Source organism: Salmo trutta, chromosome 13 (assembly GCF_901001165.1).
Source record: "Salmo trutta chromosome 13, fSalTru1.1, whole genome shotgun sequence".
NCBI lineage: Eukaryota > Metazoa > Chordata > Actinopteri > Salmoniformes > Salmonidae > Salmo > Salmo trutta.
Window position 1 is genome coordinate 74,890,945 of NC_042969.1, and position 23,075 is coordinate 74,914,019.

The following is a 23,075-nucleotide window of genomic DNA, read 5'->3' on the forward strand; positions in this document are numbered from 1 at the left end:
TTGTCACATATTTGTTCCTTTTGTCCAGGTGGGAAAGGGCAGCGTGGAGTATGATAGAGATTGCGTTATCTGCGGATCTGTTGTGGCGGTATGCGAATTGGAGTGGGTCTAGTATTTCTGGCATGATGGTGTTGATGTGAGCCATGACCAGTCTTTCAAAGCACTTCAAGGCTACCGACATGAGTGCTACAGGCCGGTAATAATTTAGGTAGGTTACCTTCGCTTTCTTGGGCACAGGGACTATGGTGGTCTGATTGAAAAATGTAGATATTACAGACTCGGTCATGGAGAGGTTGAAAATGTCAGTGAAGACACTTGCCAGTTGGTCCGCGCATGCTTTGAGTACACGTCCTGGTAATCTATCTGGCCCCATGGCTTTGTGAATGTTGACCGGTTGAAATGTCTTACTCACATCGGCTACGGAGAGCATGATCACACAGTCGTACAGAACAGCTGGTGCTCTTATGCATGCTTCAGTGTTGCTTGCCTCGAAACGAGCATAAAAGGCATTTAGCTTGTCTGGTAGGCTCACGTCACTGGGCAGCTCATGGCTGGGTTTCCCTTCATAGACCGTAAGATTTTTCAAGCCCTGCCACATTCAACGAGTGTCAGAGCCGGTGTAGTAGGATTCAGTCTTAGTCCTGTATTGACGCTTTGCCTGTTTGGTGGTTTGTCTGAGGGTATAGTGAGATTTCTTATACTCGTCCGGATTAGTGTCCCGCTCCTTGAAAGTGACATCTCTAGCTTTTAGCTCTGTGTGGATGCTGCCTGTAATCCATGGCTTCTCGTTGGGAAATGGGCACTTATTGATGAAGCCGGTGACTGAGGTGGTATACTCTTCAATGCCATTGGATGAATCCCGGAACATATTCCAGTCTGTGCTAGCAAAACAGTCCTGTAGCATAGCATCCGTGTCACCTTCCAACTTCTTTATTGAGTGAGTCACTAGTATTTTCTGCTATAGTTTATGCTTGCAAGCAGGAATCAGGAGGATATAATTATGATCAGATTTTCCAAATGGAGGGTGAGCGAGAGCTTTGTATGCATCTCTGTGTGTGGAGTAAAGGTGGTCTAGAGTATTTTTCCCTCTGGTAGCACATGTGACATGCTGGTGGAAATGAGGTTAAACTGATGTAAGTTTGCCTGCATTAAAGTCCCCAGACTCTAAGATCACCACTTCTGGATGAGCATTTTCTTGTTTGCTTATGGCCTTATACAGCTCGTTGAGTGCGGTCTTAGTGCCAGCATAATTTTGTGGTGGTAAATAGATGGCTACGAATAATATAGATGAGAACTCGCTTGTCAGATAGTGTCGTCTACAGCTTATCATGATGTATTCTACCTCAGGCGAGCAATACTTCGAGACTTATTTAATATTAGACATTGCGCAGTGACTACCACTCTTGCTGCAGCTCTCCACTCGCTGCTTCACTGCCAAACTAGACCTGCAGTGAGAGAGCAGAACACTAGCTCCTGCCGTTCTCTTCTTTCTCTTCTCTAGAACTAACCATATACATGCAGATGTATTTACATTGGTAATGACTATTCTAACTGCTGAGCACAATCATCAAGGGATCATTGTGTGTGTCCGTAGAGGTGTTTAACTATAGTTGTGGGGACCAGAAGTCCCCATAAGAATAGTAAATGAACATAAATGTAAGAAAATATTTACCAAATAAACGAAAGTAGAAAATAATAAAAAGTAACACAATAAAATAACAATAACGAGGCTAGATATAGGGGCTAACGGTACCGTGTCAATGTGCGGGGGTACAGGTTATTCAATGTAATTTGTACATGTAGGTAGGCGGCAAAGTGACTATGCATAGATAATAAACAGCGAGTAGCAGCAGTGTAAAAACAAATGTGGGTGGGGGTGTCAATGCAAATATTCCAGGTGGTCATTTCATTAATTGTTCAGCAATAGAAACTGTTAACTTTTTAGTGACAGGGGGCAGTATTCGGAAATTCAGATGAATGACGTGCCTAAATTAAACTGCCTGCTACTCGGGCCCAGAAGGTAGGATATGCATATTATTAGTAGATTTGAATAGAAAACACTCTGAAGTTCCTAGAACTGTTTGCATGATGTCTGTGAGTGTAACAGAACACATATGGCAGGCAAAAACCTGAGAAAAATACAACCAGGAAGTGTGGAAATCTGAGTTTTGTAGTTTTTCAAGTGATTCCCTATCCAGTATACAGTGTCTGTGGGGTCATTTTGCACTTCCTAAGGCTTCCACTAGATGACAGCAGTCTTTAGAACGTTGTTTCATGCTTCTACTGTGAATGGGGGAGAGAATAAGAGGTCCTGGAGTCAGATGACTGAGAAAATGACATGAGCTCAGTGGCGCGCGCTCCCATGAGAGTTAGCTGTGTTCCTTTTCTTTTTTGAAGACAAAGGAATCGTCCGGTTGGAATATTATGGAAGATTTATGATAAAAACATCTTAAAGATTGATTCTATACATCATTTGAAATGTTTCTACGAACTGTAATATCACTTTTGAGACTTTTTGTCTGAATTTAACTGCGCGAGCACAGTGCATTTGGAGTACTCTACCGAACGCGCGAACAAAAAGGAGGTATTTGGACATATATATGGACTTTATCGAAACAAATGAACATTTATTGTGGAACTGGGATTCCTGGGAGTGCATTCTGATAAAGATCATCAAAGGTAAGTGAATATTTATAATGTTATTTCTGAGTTTTGTTGACTCCACAAAATGGCGTGTTTGGTTTCGTCTCTGAGCGCTGTACTCAGATTATTGCAAAGTGTGCTTTCGCTGTAAAGTTTTTTGGAAATCTGACATATCTTTAATTCTTTGAATAACAGTTTAATATTTTATCAACGTTTATGATGAGTATTTCAGTAAATTGATGTGCTCATTCACCGGAGGTTTTGAGAGGCAAAACATTTCTGAACATTACACGCCAATGTAAAATGGGGTTTTTGGATATAAATATGAACTTTATCGAGCAAAACATACATGTATTGTGTAACATGAAGTCCTATGAGTGCCATCTGATGAAGATCATCAAAGGTTAGTGATTCATTTTAGCTGTATTTCTGGTTTTTGTGACGCCTCTCCTTGCTTGGAAAATGGCTGTGTGGTTTTTCTTGTCTAGGTGCTGTCCTAACATAATCTAATGCTATGCTTTCGCCGTAAAGCCTTTTTGAAATCGGACAATGTGGTTGGATTAACGAGAAGTTTATCTTTAAAATGGTGTAAAATAGTTGTATGTTTGAGAAATTTGAATTATGAGATTTTTGTTGTTTTGAATTTGGCGCCCTGCTATTTCACTGGCTGTTGAATAGTGTGTGCTGCGGGTGGGACGCTAGCGTCCCACATTTCCCAGAGAGGTTAAGGAGCCTTTTGGTCCTAGACTTGGCACTCTGGTACCGCTTGCCGTGCGGTAGTAGAGAGAACAGTCTATGACTTCGGTGACTGGAGTCTTTGACAGTTTCTTGAGCTTTTCCTCTCCACACAGTCTGTAGGTAGTGGAGTCTTACCATTTACTTTAGAGAAATTGAGGTCCTTGCGAAAAAATATATTTCCTTGCTTTGTGTCATGGCCGTGCATGTCTCTCTCTATCAAAAGCATACCAGTGCTGGGATGCAATAAAGACGAGAGGGCCTTTGGTAGCAGACAGGTACGCTTGGAATGCCTTGGGAAATAAACTCTCTCTCGTCTCTCCCATTTCTCCTTCCCCCCCTCCTTCTCTCCCCCTCTCTTCAATCTCTGCTTATGCTCAGAGGAAAATGTCAAAAATGTCAATCCTGTGCAGATAGAGGTTTAATGAACCCTGAATTACAGGGTTACCTTTCCTCCACATGGGCATTATGGAAATGTTGGCCATGTAATAATGTGTAAGTGCATGATAATAAACATAGTGTACATGCCTTGGTCAATATTGAACTATTGACTGACAGCATGATAAGATGTAGTGAATTACTCTGACTTCACACTCAACATCTCTCTATTCCTGGCCAACATAATGCCAGAGAATGCTAAGACTCCAAGGCCCTTCAACTGAAAGCATACTGGTATCAGATGACCTCCTCATACACACAAATAGAATCCTGTAAAGGCATCTCATTTTATTTATAATCTTTATAGACTGTAAACATGTAGACAAGGTGTCTGGGTATGTGAGTGTGCGTGTGTGTGTTTTTGTGCATGCAAAGTGTGGATATGTCTGTCTGTGTGTGTGTCTGTCTGTCTAAGCGAGTGTGAGAGTGTGTGTGTAGTTTGAGTCTATGCCAGCAATGATATCTGGATAATATGCAGAATAATAACTACACAATGACATTCTTTGATAAGGCAGAGAGTTATAGCATTAGTCTCTGTGTGTGTGTGTGTGTGTGTGTGTGTGTGTGTGTGTGTGTGTGTGTGTGTGTGTGTGTGTGTGTGTGTGTGTGGGGGGGGGGGGGGGGGTTCAGACCCATAGAAACCATAGAAGGTTACTAAATAAAAGAGCCATAAAACTCTGCCCCAGCAGAGGAAGGCTTATCGTAACACACGGCGGTAATGATATTAATGTCTGCGTTTATCTTAAGCGACCAAAGGCTGTAAATTTGAAATGCACCTAGCTATGCGAGCCCCCCCCCCATGTTTACCCTCCCACACTCACTTTCTCCATAACCGTCTCCTTCATTCCCTCTCTTCTTATGTCTTTCATCTCTTCCTCCTTGACCGTGAGTCAGTCCATGACTGTGTGTTGCTTTCTTCCTCCTCTTCCTCTCCCTCGCTCTGTCTCTACCTCCACCCTCTCTCTACATTTCTCTTCCTCCTTCACCGTGAGTCATTCCATGCCTGTGGGTAGCTCTCTTTCTTCCTCTCTCTCTCTCTCTCCACCGGTCAATTTCTCTCCTCGTCCTTGGCTGTGAGTGACACTCTGAGTGACTCAATGAGTGTATGAATGTTCCTCCCCCATCATAGGTGGATGAGTTTTGCTCTAACATGTTGTTTCTGTATATCCCCCTCTCCTCTCATCCTCTGCTATCTTTCCTGTCTTCTATCTGTAATACTATAGCATGGTGTGAGCAGCGAGGGCCTGTTCTGTCAGAGTCGGTTTACAAAGGAACATGTCACCTCATTAGAAGACTTGGCTGCACCTCGTTTGGCCAGGAATCATTACTGCAGCCCTTTTTTTCCTCCCCTTACTCCCTCCCTGCATCTGCCCTTACCCTGAACCTGTCCTGGGAGGGAGTGTGGGAGGGAGGGGGAGATGAGAGAGAGAGAGATGAGAAAGGGAAGCAGTGATGGGGGAGGGAGGGAAAGATGAGAGACCAAGACAGAGATGGGGAGGGAGGGAAAGATGAGAGACCAAGACAGAGATGGGGAGGGAGGGAGCTTTACATGGTCAGATCATTTATTCCAACCGCATATGTCCAATGGATTGTGTGTGTGTGTGTGTGTGTGTGTGTGTGTGTGTGTGTGTGTGTGTGTGTGTGTGTGTGTGTGTGTGTGTGTGTGTGTGTGTGTGTGTGTGTGTCTCAACACGTGTTGGTGTTGAGCTGTAGGAGCAGATGAGTTAAAGCTGACCTGTCAATGAGAAGTCTATCACCTGTCATACCTCCAGATCTGTTAACCCCCCCCCCCCCACACACACAGAGAAAAAAAGAGAGATATATTGAAAGCAGTTGAAAGCAGTCTCTTACCATACCCAGACGATGAGTGAGCAATGCAAATACAATCAATGTATTCCACTAAGCTTCTGTTAGATGAAGGGACTTTAATAACGTGTTTAATGAGTGTTTTCTGTATGTGGTTTCTGACTAGCACAGGTGGAACAGATTACTACCTTCATCAAAGACAATTATAAACAGGCATGAAAGTCATGGAGGAGAGATGACTAGCCTTGTTCACACAGCCAGGTCACCCGTGATACAAGTCAGTATTCAATGTCCATCCATATCTGAGGACGTCGGGAGATGATGTGGAAACTGGCCACTGGGGGCAACAGTGAGCGGTGTCAGCTTCAATAAGGTGTAGGTTTGCTAGGACATTGGGGATGGTGGAGGGAAGTAAGCATCTGATTCCAAGGGTTACAAGTTCAACGTTTTTTGTGATATTTTTGTTTTAAGCCTATCCCAAACCTTAACACTTACCTTAACCATTTGGAGTTAATGCATAACCTTAAGATTTCAGAGTTAATGCCTAAACTTAAACCTAACCTTAAAAATGTGGATTTAATGCAAAAACCTAACTTTTAACACCTTGAAATTTGAAATTTGCAACAACTTTGACATTTTACGTTTGAGAAACATGGATGAATGTCTGATACTGACGTGAGACTGTGAGAGCTGGTTCTATTCACACTGCAGGCCTGTATGCTCAAATCTGTTTAAAAGTACTGACCAAACAGAAAGTTACAAGTGACCAAATTGTATTTGTGTGTTCAGACAGCTGTCATTTGCTGACATGGCTACGCTTGTTGTTGTAGTAGCGATGCATGTGTGCGCAGAGGGGTAGGCTGATTGGTGATGGTGCTCGTGCTTCATATCACTCAGAAGTTATGTAGCAAGCTAAGGTGACAACAATACCTGCCATGGACGTTTCCCAGTTGCTTTGAATGTTCAAAATCATAGTGGAAGAACATTTTTAAAGCCTCAGGAAAGTTATCCAACTTTCAAAATGATTCCTTTCTGGCTAGCCACAGCAGTCAACTAGCTAGGTAGGTAGCCGTTTAGCTTTTTGGCTAGCCACAGCAGTCAACAAGGTAGCTAGGTAGCTGTTTAGCTCTCTGGCTAGCCACAGCAGTCAACTAGCTAGGTAGGTAGCTGGTTAGCTTTCTGGCTAGCCACAGCAGTCAACTAGGTAGTGGTTTAGCTTTCTAGAACATTCACTCATTTGTTTGTAAACTATTAACAAGCTAGTTACTTACCACATGTTCTTGTCAAACTGTCAACAGAGTAGCTGGCAAGCAACAAGGTATGCCAAATAGCAGTCTAAAGAACACTTGAGGGTAAATAAATCGTATTTGACCGTTCAGACAGAAGTTGTATGGCCAGGAATCAGATTTTTATTGGAATTCAAACGTTTGAAACGTGGCTTGACATAATCTGATTCCATGTGCTTTTTGGCTGTTCAGACTGCAGGAAAAATAAGACATGCAAAAAAATAGTATTTGAGTCACTTCAAATTTCCAATGTGAACAAGGCTCTGGTTCACTGGAGAACAACTGAGACACTAATTTTAACAATCTGTATCGTTTAACCTCCGTTTAACCTGCATTTTACATAAGATAGTGTCCTGAATTCATGGATTTAATGAAGAATGAATGGACATCTGTATTCTGACACCTTTTATGTGAGCTAATGAGAGATGTTACCATTGCCACAACCTAGAAAGTATTGGCCCCAGCATTGGAATTGTAGAACAATGGACTTTCCATTGTATTCACATTACAACACATGTGCACACACATGTGCACACACACGTGTACACACACACGTGTGCACACACACACACAAACACACACACACACACACACACACACACACACACACACACACACACACACACACACACACTGACCTTGTCATTCAGTTCACATTACAAAAATGTGAGATTCTGCAGAACCAGACCCAATCAGTGTCAGAGTGGATCCAACCTAAACATGAAATCACATCTCCCTCCCGCTGTCCTTCTGGAAAGACACTGCGCTGTGAAGGTAATACACACACACATGCACGCTCACACACGCCCTACCAATCAACATAACATCGGCCTTGTTCTACTTTCTAAATCCATACTACTCAGAAACAGTACCAGCACAACAACACTAACCAGACAGAATCAACCATGAAAGAACAGGGGAACAGGGAGGCAGAGAGACGGAGTAGAGGGGGAGATTGAGTAAGAGACTGAGGATTTCACGGAGGTGAAAAGTGAAATATGAGGACAGAGTGAGAGGGAGTTGAAGATTGCTGTGTGCTGCCCTGGCACCCATTCAGCAGCAGCCTGGCCAGGAAACCACAGTACAGTCGGAGCCCCGGAGGCCTGGTGGAGGTCCGTCCTGGGGCCTGGGAGTTTCCTGAGGGCCATGGCCAATATCAGCCCTCTCCCTTTGGGAGTGACAACGAGGGGCAGTGAGGGGCGGAGTTGAGGTGGAGTGAGTGCTGGTCATGTCTATATCCCGCACTGTTCATTTCTACTGTCTGGGATTAGAGAGAGGGGTGGCGGTGGAGGGGTGATGGTGGAGGAGTGCAGAAATCGCGGGTCATGTTCTCCTCCTTTCTTCCCCTATCTGTTTCCATTGGCGACCGTGTCTCTCTCAGCGGCGGCAGGAAGTGATGTCGTCCATCTGGGGTGGTCGTTAAGTCGTTCAGCAGAGAGCAGGAGATCAGGAGTCTGGCCATGGACACAGAATAACATCTGAAACACACAGAACCTCCCTAACCTAACCCCAAATAGATTCTGCTGGGTCGACTCATTTAGAACAAATGAGCTCTGAAGAGAAGTCAAAATGAAAGGAAATATTTGGAGGTCATTCTTGAACGCAGTAAGTTAGTCACAACAAGACATAAGAAAGGTAAGCCAGATAAAACAATAGCAGATGTAAAACCTGGATATGGAGTATTTAGTTCTGTGTTGGTGCTCAGACTGTGGGAATGTATACTGACCAAGAAACCCTCTCTTTATTCTCCAGCCTTAGTACTGAGTGTACAAGGCAACTTCCTAATATTGAGTTGGTATCCTGCTATTACTATATAAAACATATTTTTACTATCATACTATTAATGAACCATGCCATGACACAATGATAAGGATTAGGTTTTTATTTTACATGTATTCTAAGTGTTAACCTAAAAAGCCATAACAACACATTGACATGATTAATCTCCCCCTATCCATTCAGAAAGGTGATCTGAAATGATGTCATGGAGTTAGAGTTTTGCTGTAAGTCATATGCAAATATATGTAGATGAGCGCTTCGCATACATAATGATCTCAGTGGCGTGTCATGCAGGGTGCCATATCTGTCAACATAAATCACCAATCTGCATGCCAACCACTGCTGTTGAGGCTATTCTCTGGGGTGGGCTTTAGGATTTGGTCTTTGGGCTTTAGGCTTGTGTCATCCCTCACCAAATCATTAAGCTAAAACAACCCTCTGACCTTCTATATGTGCGATACAGGGGGATAGTTATTTACTTACTTAGGCCCATCTATCGTCCTGTAGGCCATCGTTGACACCAACAACAAGGGGATAAATACTTTACATGTGAGCATATCCCACTGGGCACAGACATCAGTTCAACGTCTAGTTTTGATTCACATTTGGTTGAGGTGTCAACTAACGTAAATTCAACATGAAATCAAAGCAAACGTCACCATGTCATTGGATATAGGCTAAATGTTGGGTGAGGACTCTGAGTGGCGCAACAGTCTAGGCACTGCATCGCAGTGCAGTGCTTGAGGCGTCACTGCAGACCTGGGTTCAATCCCAGGATGTGTCGCAGCTGACTGGGAGACCCATGAGACGCACAATTGGGTTAGGGGAAGGTTTGGCTGGCCGGCATGCCATTGCGCTCCAATTGGACATCATGAAATTGGGGTAAAAAGTATTTATTTTTGAAGTTGGGTGAAAAAATACAGAATTAACTTTTTGCGAATACAGTTAGTTTTCCACGTTGATTCACTGTCTTCACATGAAATGACGTGAAAACAACGTTGATTAAACAGTTTTGTCCCAGTGGGATGTATGTGTTGAGGGAGAGCGTTAGTGATGTGTAGGCCATTGAAATGTAAAGTAGGTTATAGTGCTGTGTTTGTAACGAGTTGTGCTGAAAATCGGGTTCAGGGAGTGAGTGTTTTAATAAATAAAACAAAAGAAGAAGCACAGACTTAACGCTGGAACAAAAACAATAACAGCTGGGGAAGGAACCAAAGGGAGAGACATATATAGGGAAGGTAATCAGGGAGGTGATGTGAGTCTGATGACGCGCAGGTGCGCGTATCGATGGTGACAGGTGTGCGCCATAACGAGCAGCCTGGTGACCTAGAGGCTGGAGAGGGAGAACACGTGACAGTACCCTCTTCCTGACATGCAGCTCCAGCCGCAGGACACCGACCAAAATGATGATCCCGGGGATGAGGAGCGGACCGGTCACCTCTGCTGATGCGCAGGAAACCTGTAGATCCGGCTGAGACGCAGGAGAATGGCGACCTACTGTAGAGCGCCGGAGAGAGAGCATACCTGACGGTACCCCCTCCCCGGTGCGTTCAGCTCCAGCCGCAGGATGTCAAACAAAGGGAAGATCCCGGGGATCAGGAGCGGACTGGTCACCCTTGCTGATGCGTGGGAACCTGTTGCCGGCTGGGGTGCGGGAACCTGACAGACCGGCTGAGGCAGGGGAGACTGGCGATCCTGCCAGTCTCACACACACGACAGCCTGATGAGCCGGTGGAGGCAGAGGAGCCTGGCGATCCGGCTGAAGCAGGGGAGCCTGGCGATCCGGCTGAGGCATGAGAACCTGACAATCCGACTGAGGCATGAGAGCCTGATGAGCCGGCGGAGGCATGAGAGCCTGATGAGCCGGCGGAGGCAGGGGAGCCTGGTGATCCAGCGGAGGCATGAGAGCCTGATGAGCCGGCGGAGGCAGGGGAGCCTGATGAGCCGGCGGAGGCAGGGGAGCCTGATGAGCCGGCGGAGGCAGGGGAGCCTGATGAGCCGGCGGAGGCAGGGGAGCCTGATGAGCCGGCGGAGGCAGGGGAGCCTGATGAGCCGGCGGAGGCAGGGGAGCCTGGTGAACCGGCGGAGGCAGGGGAGCCTGGTGAGCCGGCGGAGGCAGGGGAGCCTGATGAGCCGGCGGAGGCAGGGGAGCCTGACGATCTGGCTGAGGTGGCTCCCGGACCCGACGTCATTCCCACCAAAAAATGAATAAATAAAAAAACTCCCTGATGCTTCCGTTAGGTGAGGCGTTATTCTGTAACGAGTTGCGCTGAGAGTCAGGAAGCAAGTTCAGGGAGTGAGTGTTTTAATAAATGAGCGCAACATAAAACAAAACAAGAAGCACAGACTTAACAATGGAACAGAAACAATAACGGCTGGGGAAGGAACCAAAGAGAGAAACATATACAGGGAAGGTAATCAGGGAGGTGATGGAGTCCAGGTGAGTCTTTTGACGCGCAGGTGCGCGTAACGATGGTGACAGGTGTGCGCCATAATGGGCAGCCTGGTGACCTAGAGGCTGGAGAGGGAGCACAAGTGACAGTGTTGTATTTCTCCAGGACAAAGCAGAGCAGCTGTAGCCTCCAAATCTAGCTAAGTGATTCACTAGTTAGAACAGAAGTACAGCATATTTTACTGTCCAGGGATATTAATGAAACACACACACACACACACACACACACACACACACACACACACACACACACACAGAGGCAGTACTGCTAACACACACGCCACAAATGCATGCACTCAGTGCCAGACACGTTCAAAGGTGTACAAATTAAATTCAGACGATCATTACTCAAAACGCGGAACATTTGCACACAGGAAGAGAAAAACAGTTGATTATTAAGCTGCTTCCTTTAGTGTAAGTTCTAGGTAAACGGCAAACTAAAGGCAGAGAGTCATGTTAGATCTAAACAAGAGGAATAGTCTCTGTGGTGTACTGCTCCTTGGGGATCTTTGCCAAGGCAGACCATAATGGACCAGCTTATCAGTGCCTACTTAAAGCTACCCCACAGCTACCCTGGTAATATGTAACACACAACACTGTGAAAGGCCGCTAGTTTGAATCCCCGAGCCAACAAGGTGAAAAATCTGTCGGTGACCTTGAGCAAAGCACTTAGCCGTAATTGTGCCAGGGTCGCCGTTGATAATGTCAGACCCTGGCTGTTACCTCACTCTCCGAGGGTGTTTTAGGAAGAGTTGGGATACGCAAACAACACATTTCCAGTAGGACAAATATAAGTTCCAACATGCATGTGCACACACAGCCTTGGTCACATGGAGACATGTTGAGGAAGATCCTGTTATCCACACTGTCTTTTCCTCCACTCCCAGAGCCTCTCCTCTCCAACCTTCTGATAGTAGTGGGGAGACTTGAGGGGAAAACATCGACTCTACTGTGTCATTTAAACTATTTGAGATGTCCTCATCCAAATCCACAAGCTTTATATCCCCCGCCCTCCTCCCTCCTTCTATCCACTCCCAATTCATTCCAAACGGCTCAGTTTCATTTTAAAAGTCATATTAAAGAGGAATTAGGGCTGTCCTGGTTTTCAAGCATGAACACGACTACTTTAATTAAATCATCTGTTGCCCTTTCTCCATCTCCCCCTCTCTCCTTCTTCGACGTCATTGTTGCGTTTGTGTTCGTTGATTAGTTTCCATATTCCCTCACAGCGGGTTTGATAATCTTCTTAAAAACCTTTGGGCCTCTACTGTCTACTGTGCAACCAGCCATGCCCAAACAAGCAAAAACAAGGAGAGGAACAGAACAAGAGAAGAGAGAGAGTGTTCTGAAATGTACACTACATGACCAAAAATATGTGGACACCTACTCGTCCAACATCTCATTCCAAAATCATGGGCATTAGTATGGAGTTGTTCCCCCTTTGCTGTTGTAACAGCATCCACTCTTCTGGGAAGGCTTTCCACTGGAACATTGCTCCGGGGACTTGCTTTCATTCAGCCACAAGAGCATTAGTGAGGTCGGGCACTGATGTTGGCCGATTAGGCCTGGCTCACATTCATCCCAAATGTGTTCGATGTAGTTGTTGTCAAGTTCTTCCACACCGATCTCAACAAACCATTTCTGTATGGACTTCGCTTTGTGCATGGGGGCATTGTTATGCTGAAACAGGAAAAGGCCTTCCCCAAACTGTTGCCACAAAGTTGGAATGTCATCGTACTGTATGCTGTAGCATTATGATTTCTCTTCACTGGAACTAAGGGACCGAGCACGAACCATGAAAAACAGCCCCAGACCATTATTCCTCCTCCACCAAAATGTACAGTTGGCACTATGCATTGTGGCAGGTAGCTTTCACCTGGCATCCGCCAAACCCAGATTCGTCCGTCACACTGCCAGATTGTGAGGTATGATTTATCACTCCAGGGAACAAACTGCTCCACAGTCCAATGGCGGCGAGCTTTACACCACTCCAGCCGACGCATGGCATTGCGCATGGTGATCTTAGGCTTGTGTGCGGGTGTTTGGCCATGGAAACCCAGTTCATGAAGCTCTCTACAAACAGTTATTGTGATGACGTTGCTTCCAGAGGTAGAATGGAACTCGGTAGTGAGTGTTGCAACCGAGGACAGACGATTTTTTGGCGCAACCCGCTTCAGCACTCAGCGGTCCCATTCTGTGCGCTTGTGCGGACTACCACTTTGCGGCTGAGCCGTTGTTGCTCCTAGACTTTGCACTTCACAATAACAGCACTTTCAGTTGACCGGGGCAGCTTTAGCATGGCAGAAATTTGACAACCTGACTTGTTGGAAAGGTGGCATCCTATGACGATGCCACGTTGAAAGTCACTGAGCTCTTCAGTAAAGCCATTCTACTGCCAATGTTTGTCTATAGAGATTGCATGGCTGTGTGCTCGATTTTATACACTTTTCAGCAACGGGTGTGGCTGAAATAGCTGAATCCACTCATTTAAAGAGGTGTTCACATACTTTTGTATATATAGTGTTTCAGGGTTAAGGATATTTCCATTTAAATATGTCTCAATCAAGGATTTGGCAGGTGTTCCCATGGAAACTGCGGCCCATCTCTGGATTGTGTCTGTGTGAGTGTGTATGTTTGTGTGTCTGTGTCCGAGTGTGTGTGTGTGTGACCTCATAGCTGAACACTTTTAGCCGGTTAGTTTCGCTGCAGATGCTGGGGCCGAGGAGTTGGTTCTTTTCAGAGGAGATTTAGATATACCTCAACCTACTGACACACAGCATTACTTCCACATGTTGGAGTCCTGAGCTGCCCCACCAACCATTTACCAACATATTTTCACTGCACTTTCTGCATGCAACAACAACGTAGACAAGTCAGGCACAACATTGGATATGGAACTGCTACATGTTAATAGTCCTCTGTGAAAACATAAATTAATATTATTCTTAGTAAAATTATTTAACAAAGAGTGGATACCTCACCAAGACTGCACATCTGATCAGATGAGATTCACACCACTAGAAGTATATTGCTGGATCAGCTGTCAGGTGCTGTCTCTGATAGTAGAGGCTATAGTGATGCTGGTAGTGAGATATTATTGGGATAACGATTCATTCTCTGATAAAACCCAACTTCATGTTTGTCCATGTAATGTAGAGTGAAGCAGCTTGTCCAGAGCCTGACTCAGAGAAAACAGCCATGTGGTGATCTTTCAGCTCCGTCGCCTCCGTTGACCACAGGAACTCATTTAAAGGCTTGTTTTAATGAACGCACAAAATGTACGCTGTCTTTCCAACTAAATTGATTACTTCCCCTAGAATTGAGAGATCATTGTCTGTCAGGAGACTTGGACCCCATGCTGTCTCTGCTGTGGTGGGGTGAGCGGCAGACACGCAGGCTGAGGAGATCCGACAGTCTACCAGAGAGGAGAAAACCAATCTGGGAAATCTGGGAAAACCAATCTGACAGAATATCTTCACACTGCAGTATCCTGCTCTCATTCAAAAACCCATTGGCCCCTCTCCGGCCGTGTGTGTTGCTGTGTTGTTGCTTGTAAAGGAATGGGTTTATGTGGTGTGTGTATGTGTGTGTGTGTGTTTGTGTGATTGTGTGTGTGTGTGTGTGTGTGTGTCTGTCTGTATGCGTGTGTTAGCATGGACTCAAGCTTTTGCATGGACTCAAGCTTAACGTTATTGTCATTGATGGCCCACTAGGTACCCTTGGAGAGTTTCTCAAAGAGCTTAGCAACTTGATAAGTTCATTTACTTGGCGACTTCAACCTAACTTCGATTAATTTCTTTCCAACTACCTCTTTCCCCTCCTCACAAGGCAGGCAATATGCTTGACCTCATCTTTACTAGAGGCTGTCCACCTACTAATCTCACTGTAACCCCCCTCCAGGTCTCTGATCACTACTTTGTTTCCTTTTCTGTCTCCCTTTCCTACAACCCTAACCATGAATATTGTGTGCCGTCACAATATTCGCTATCCCTCTCTCCCACTACTCTACTCTTCTTTCCTATCATCTCTCCCTTCCGCTAAATCCTTCTCCCTTCTGTCTTCTAATTCTGCCTCTTTGACACTACTCTCCTCCCTTTCCGCATCCTATGACTCACATTGTCCCCTTTCCTCCCGGGCGGCTCGGCTCTCCCCTCCTGCTCTGTGGGTGAGTGACTCATTGCGAGCTTAACTTCTTTGGGATAGGGGGCAGCATTTTCATGGCCAGATAAAAAAACGTACCCGATTTAATCTGGTTACAACTCTTGCCCAGAAACTAGAATATGCATATTATTAGTATTTTATATTATTAGTATATTAGATTTGGATAGAAAACACTCTAAAGTTTCTAAAACTGTTTGAATGGTGTCTGTGAGTATAACAGAACTCATATGGCAGCCAAAACCTGAGAAGATTCCATACAGGAAGTGCCCTGTCTGACAATTTGTTGTCCTTCTGTTGCATCTCTATCAACATTACAAGATCTGTGCTGTAACGTGACACTTTCTAAGGCTTCCATTGGCTCTCTAAAGCCGCCAGAAAGTGGAATGGGGTGTCTGCTGTCTCTGGGCAAAGTACAGCAGCTCTGTTTGTGAGTGGTCAGCCTGGGGACAGTGAGACTGGAGATGCGCGGTCACGAGACTTCTCCTTTTTTTTCTTTCAACCTTTGAATGAATACAAAGTTGCCTGGTTGGAATATTATCGCTATTTTACGAGAAAATTAGTATAAAATTGATTTTAAACAGCGTTTGACATGCTTCTAAGTTCGGTAATGGAATATTTCGATTTTTTTTTGTCACGAAATGCGCTCGCGCGTCACCCTTCGGTTAGTGACGTGAACGCACGAACAAAACGGAGGTATTTGGATATAACTATGGATTATTTGGAACCAAAACAACATTTGTTGTTAAGTAGAAGTCCTGGGAGTGCATTCTGACGAAGAACAGCAAAGGTAATCCAATTTTTCTAATAGTAATTGTAACGTTCGTCGCCTGGTGACGAGGAAGCGGACCAAAACGCAGCTGGGAGCGAACACATGTTTATTCAACACACTGGAATTAAACATGTACACAAAAATCAAGAAAAATGCCGATACGTTACGTGCTCAAACAAAGAGACAACACCCCACAAACAGCGTGGAGAAAAAAGCAACTTAAATGTGATCCCAATCAGAGACAATTAGCGACAGCTGTCTCTGATTGGGAATCGACAGAACCCAACATAGAAATAACCCACCTAGAGCCTACACAAGGCTAAAACATAAACAAAACACAAACCAAGGAAAAATACCTAACATGACACACCCTGACCCAATATACCCGAGTTCACCTGGTCAGGGCGTGACAGAACCCCCCCCCCCAACGGTGCGTACTCCCGGCGCACCAAACTTAAGTCTATTAGGGGGGGGACCCGGGTGGGCGCCTCACCCTCCGTGGAGGCTCTGGCCCCGGGCGTGTTCTCTCCCCTGCCTTCACCTTAACCCTACCCCTCTGGCCCGGACTGGACCACTGTGGAGCGGCATGCTCAGGCTCCGGAGCGGAGCCGTCGACCGGAACAGGATTGGGCACCGGTGGGCCGGACACGGGCCGTGCCGGACTGTGGACACGCACCGTGGGCTTGGTGCGGGGAACAGGAACGGGCCGGACAGGACTGTGGACACGCACCACTGACTTGGTGCGGGGAGCAGGGACGGGCCAGACAGGACTGTGAACACGTACTTGTGACCTGAAGCGTGGAGCCGGTTTAGCCACTCGTCCTGGCTGGATGCCCATCCTAGCACGGCATGTGCTGGGCAAGTCCACCGGACGCACCGGGCTGTGCGGGCGCACTGGCGACACAGCGCGCAACTCCGCTTCCCATGGCTTGGTGCGGGGAGCAGGGACGGGCCGGACAGGACTGGGGACACGCACCGTGGGCTTGGTGCAGGGAACAGGAACGGGCCAGACAGGACTGTGAACAAGCACTGGTGACCTGAAGCGTGGAGCCGGTTTAGCCACTCGTCCTGGCTGGATGCCCATCCTAGCACGGCATGTGCTGGGCATGTCCACCGGACGCACCGGGCTGTGCGGGCGCACTGGCGACACAGCGCGCAACTCCGCATACCATGGCTCCTCCTCCAGATCTTCCCTCTGCAGGTCCTCAATCAACCGCCTCATCTCCGTCTCTTCCTCCGCCGTCATCCCCCACGAGAGCAGTGGTCTGGGCTCTTCCTCTGCCCTTCCGGACCACCCCATTAGCCCCCCCCAAAAAATTTATTGGGGGTGTTTTCCGGGCCTCCTCGACCGCCGCCTGCGACTCCGTCTACCGGCTGGCTTTACCTCCTCGACCTGGGAATCCTCCCGCCAGGGTCCTTTCCCCGACATGATCTCCTCCCAGGTCCAGAACTCCTTCCCCTCGCGAGCCCATCTCTCGCGCTCCTTTTCCTCCCGCTGCTTGGTCCTGGTTCGGTGGGGTGTTCTGTAACGTTCGTCGCCTGGTGACGAGGAAGCGGACCAAAACGCAGCTGGGAGCGAACACATGTTTATTCAACACACTGGAATTAAACATGTACACAAAAATCAAGAAAAATGCCGATACGTTACGTGCTCAAACAAAGAGACAACACCCCACAAACAGCGTGGGGAAAACAGCAACTTAAATGTGATCCCAATCAGAGACAATTAGCGACAGCTGTCTCTGATTGGGAATCAACAGAACCCAACATAGAAATAACCCACCTAGAGCCTACATAAGGCTAAAACGTAAACAAAACACAAACCAAGGAAAAATACCTAACATGACACACCCTGACCCAATATACCCGAGGTCACCTGGTCAGGGCGTGACAGTAATTCTGAGTTTAGTGAGCCCCAAACTTGGTGGGTGTCAAATTAGCTAGCCTGTGATGGCCGAGCTATGAACTCAGAATATTGCAAAATGTGCTTTCGCCGAAAAGCTATTTTAAAATCGAACATAGTGTAACGATCGTCGTCGGGTGATGAGGAAGCGGACCAAAGCGCAGCTGGGAGCGAACACATGTTTATTCTTCACACTGAAATAAACACGTACACAAAACCAAAAAATGCCAATACGTTAACTGTTCAAACACAAAGAGGCAACACCCCACAAACCAGCGTGGGGGAAAAAGGAACTTAAATGTGATCCCAATCAGAGACAACTAGCGACAGCTGTCTCTGATTGGGAATCGACAGAACCCAACATAGAAATAAACCACATAGAGCTAACACAAGGCTATAACGCAAACATAGAAAACAAACCAAGGAAAAATACCCAACATGACACACCCTGACCAAAATACCCGAGTTCACCTGGTCAGGGCGTGACAGTACCCCCCCCAACGGTGTGTACTCCCGGCGCACCAAACTTAAGTCTATTATGGGGGGACCCGGGTGGGCGCCTCACCCTCGGTGGAGGCTCTGGCCCCGGGCGTGTTCTTTCCCCCGCCTCCACCTTAGCCCTACCCCTCTGGCCCGGACTGGACCACTGTGGAGCGACATGCTCAGGCTCCGGAGCGGAGCCGTCGACCGGAACAGGATTGGGCACCGGTGGACCGGACACGGGCCGTGCCGGACTGGGAACACGCACCACTGGCTTGGTGCGGGGAGCAGGAACGGGCCGGGCCGGACTGGGGACACGCACCACTGACTTGGTGCGGGGAGCAGGGACGGGCCGGACAGGACTGTGGACACGCACCGTGGGCTTGGTGTGGGGAGCAGGGACGGGCCGGACAGGACTGTGGACACGCACCACTGACTTGGTGCGGGGAGCAGGGACGGGCCGGACAGGACTGTGGACACGCACCGTGGGCTTGGTGGGGGAGCAGGGATGGGCCGGACAGGACTGTGGACACGCACCATTGGCTTGGTGCGGGGAACAGGAACGGGCCGGACAGGACTGTGGACATGCACCGTGGGCTTGGTGCGGGGAGCAGGGACGGGCCGGACAGGACTGTGGACACGCACTGTGGGCTTGGTGCGGGGAACAGGAACGGGCCGGACAGGACTGGGGACACGCAACACTGACCTGGTGCGGGGAGCAGGGACGGGCCGGGCCGGACTGGGAACACGCACCACTGGCTTGATGCGGGGAGCAGGAACGGGCCGGGCCGGACTGGGGACACGCACCACTGACTTGGTGCGGGGAGCAGGGACGGGCCGGACAGGACTGTGGACATGCACTGTGGACTTGGTGCGGGGAGCAGGGACGGGCCAGACAGGACTGTGAACACGCACTGGTGAACTGAAGCGTGGAGCCGGTTTAGCCACTCGTCCTGGCTGGATGCCCATCCTAGCACGGCATGTGCTGGGCATGTCCACCGGACGCACCGGGCTGTGCGGGCGCACTGGCGACACAGTGCGCAACTCCGCATCCCATGGTTCCTCCTCCAGATCTTCCCTCAGCAGGTCCTCAATCAACCGTCTCATCTTCGTCTCCTCCTCCGCCGTCATCCCCCACGAGAGCAGTGGTCTGGGCTCTTCCTCTGCCCTTCCGGACCACCCCATTAGCCCCCCCAAAAAAAATTCTTGGGGGTGTCTTCTGGGCCTCCTCGACCGCCGCCTGCGACTCCGTCCACCGGCTGGCATTACCTCCTCGACCTGGGAATCCTTCCGCCAGGGTCCTTTCCCCGACATGATCTCCTCCCAGGTCCAGAACTCCTTCCCCTCGCGAGCCCATCTCTCGCGCTCCTTATCCGCCCGCTGCTTGGTCCTGGTTTGGTGGGGTGTTCTGTAACGATCGTCGTCGGGTGATGAGGAAGCGGACCAAAGCGCAGCTGGGAGCGAACACATGTTTATTCTTCACACTGAAATAAACACGTACACAAAACCAAGAAAAATGCCGATACGTTAACTGCTCAAACACAAAGAGGCAACACCCCACAAACCAGCGTGGGGGAAAAAGGAACTTAAATGTGATCCCAATCAGATACAACTAGTGACAGCTGTCTCTGATTTTGAATCGACAGAACCCAACATAGAAATAAACCACATAGAGCTAACACAAGGCTATAACGCAAACATAGAAAACCAACCAAGGAAAAATACCCAACATGACACACCCTGACCAAAATACCCGAGTTCACCTGGTCAGGGCGTGACACATTGCGATTGCATAAAGGAGTTCTGTATCTATAATTCTTAAAATAATTGTTATGTATTTTGTCAACGTTTATCATGAGTAATTTAGTAAACTCACCGGAAGTTTTCGGTGGGTATGCTAGTTCTGAACATCACATGCTAATGTAAAAAGCTGGTTTTTGATATAAATATGAACTTGATTGAACAAAACATGCATGTATTGTATAACATAATGTCCTAGGAGTGTCATCTGATGAAGATCATCAAAGGTTAGTGCTGCATTTAGCTGTGGTTTTGGTTTATGTGACATATATGCTTGATTGGAAAATGGCTGTGTGATTATTTGTGTCTATGTACTCTCCTAACATAATCTGATGTTTTGCTTTCGCTGTAAAGCCTTTTTGAAATCGGACAATGTGGTTAGATTAACGAGAGTCTTATCTTTAAAATGGTGTAAAATAGTTGATTGTTTTAGAAAATTTAATTTTGGTATTTTAGTTTGTTTTGTATTTCACGCCGTGCGATGCCATTGGCTGTTGGCTAGGGGTTCCGCAGGCAGAACGTCTGTCCTCAACAGCTTAAGAACAGGGATGCGGGCAGCTGAGTGAAAATGAGGGAAAACTAAACTTTTGGAGGACCTATCATCCTTTCACTCCCTACTCTCTGCCTTCTCTTCCACTGTATCCACTGCTGAAGCCATTTTCTATCACTCTAAATGTCCTAACCCTAGGAAACTATTTTCCACCTTCTACTCCCTCCTTAATCCTCCACCCCCTCCCCCTCCCCCCTCCCTCTCTGCGGACGATTTTGTCAACAACTTTGAAAAAAAAGTTGTCGACATCCGCTACTCATTCACTCAGCCTATTGAGTCTATTGGTCTCACTCACACAGAATTACCCTGCACCTTGACCTCTTTCTCCCCTCTCTCTCCAGATGACATCCTACAACTAGTGAGGTCCGGCCGCCCGACAACCTGCCCTCTCGACCCCATCCCCTCCTCCCTTCTCCAGACCATCTCTGGTGACCTCCCATTCCGCATTTCCCTCATCAACTCATCCCTGACCACTCGCTGCGTCATCTCTGACTTCAAAATGGCCCCAGTTGCACCCCTCCTCAAGAAACCAACACTCGACTCTTCTGACATAAAAACTATAGACCTGTATCCCTTCTTTCTTTCCGTTCCAAAACACTTTGAGCGTGCTGTCTCTGATCAACTTTCTCTTATTATCTCTCTCTGAACGATCTTGACCCTAACCAGTCAGGCTTCAAGACGGGTCACTCAACCGTGACTGCTCTTCGCAGTGTCCCAGAGGCTCTCATCACTGCCAAGGCTGACTCTCTCTCCTCTGTTCTCATCCTCCTAGATCTATCCCCTGCCTTTGACACCATGAACCATCAGATCCTCCTCTCCACCCTCTCAGGGCTGGGCATCTCAGGCTACGTACTCTCACTGCTGGTGTCCCCCAGGGCTCGGTTCTAGGCCCTCTCCTCTTCCCTCTATACACCAAGTCACCCGTTTCTGTCATATCCTCACATGGACTCTCCTATCGTTGCTATGCGGCTGACACTCAACTTCTTTTCTCCATCCCCCCTTCTGACACCCAGGTGGCGACATGCATCTCTGCGTGCCTGGCAGATATCTCAACTTGGATGTTGGCTCACCACTTCCTCCCGGGGAAGGCCTGCCCGCTCAAAAACCCCTCTATCCCGGTTGACAACTCCACAGTGTCACCCTCCCAGAGTACAAAGATACTTGGCATGACCCTGGACAACACCCTGTTGTTCTCTGCAGACATCAAAGCAAACATCCATAGAGTACAACCCTACCTCACACAGGAAGTGGCACAGGTCCTAATCCAAGCACTTCTCCTCTCCCTTCTGGAATACTGCATCTCACTGTAGGCTGGGCTCCCCGCTTGTGCCATCAAACCCCTGCAACTTATACAGAACGCAGCAGCCGCCTGGTTTTTAACTTTCCCAAGTTCTCTCATGTCACCCCACTCCTCTGCACATTCCACTGGCTTCCAGTTGAAGTTCACATCCACTACAAGACCATGGTGATAACCTACAGAACAGCAAGAGGAACTGCCCCTCCCTACCTTCAGGCTATGCTCAAACCCTACACCCCAACACGAGCACTCCATTCTGCCACATCAGGTTTCTTGGCCCACCCCTACGGGAGAGCAGCTCCCACTCAGTCCAGTCCAAGCTCTTCTCTGTCCTGGCACTCCAATGCTGGAACCAGCTTCCCCCTGAAGCTAGGACAGCAGAGTCCCTTCCCATCTTCTGAAAAACATCTGAAACCTTTCAAACTGTATCTTCAATAATCCTCATCCTCACCCCCCCCACCCCCCCCCAAAACAAAATATAGGAGCACTTGCACTTGACCGTCGCCATCCCTACCCCACCCCTCCTTCTAGCTCTGACTCTACTGACAGCTACGTTATTATGGAAAAATGTACTTTCTATGCCTCTGATATGTGGTTGTCCCACGCACTAACTGGATAAGAGCGTCTGCTAAATGACTAACATGTAAAATGTAAACATTTAAATGTGGGATATGATGTCATATCTCCTGACATCATAATTCTGGTTACTTTATATCCTTTACTTATCCCATTCAGGTGACTGACATGAGTGGGAACAATTCAATTTAGTATCAATGTCCTGATAAAGTCAGTATGTCTCTGAGGTCATAAGGTCAGTCAGGTAGGACACCTGTGTGCCTTTCTGGGCCTTCCCCCTCTCACAAAGCGGTGAATGATATGGTTCCTTTCCTCCCAGGAATGGCACCAGACAGCTGTAAATTATAAAGCTATTTTCCTAATAATTACCCCCTCAACGGGGGTGACCTTTGTTCCTCCC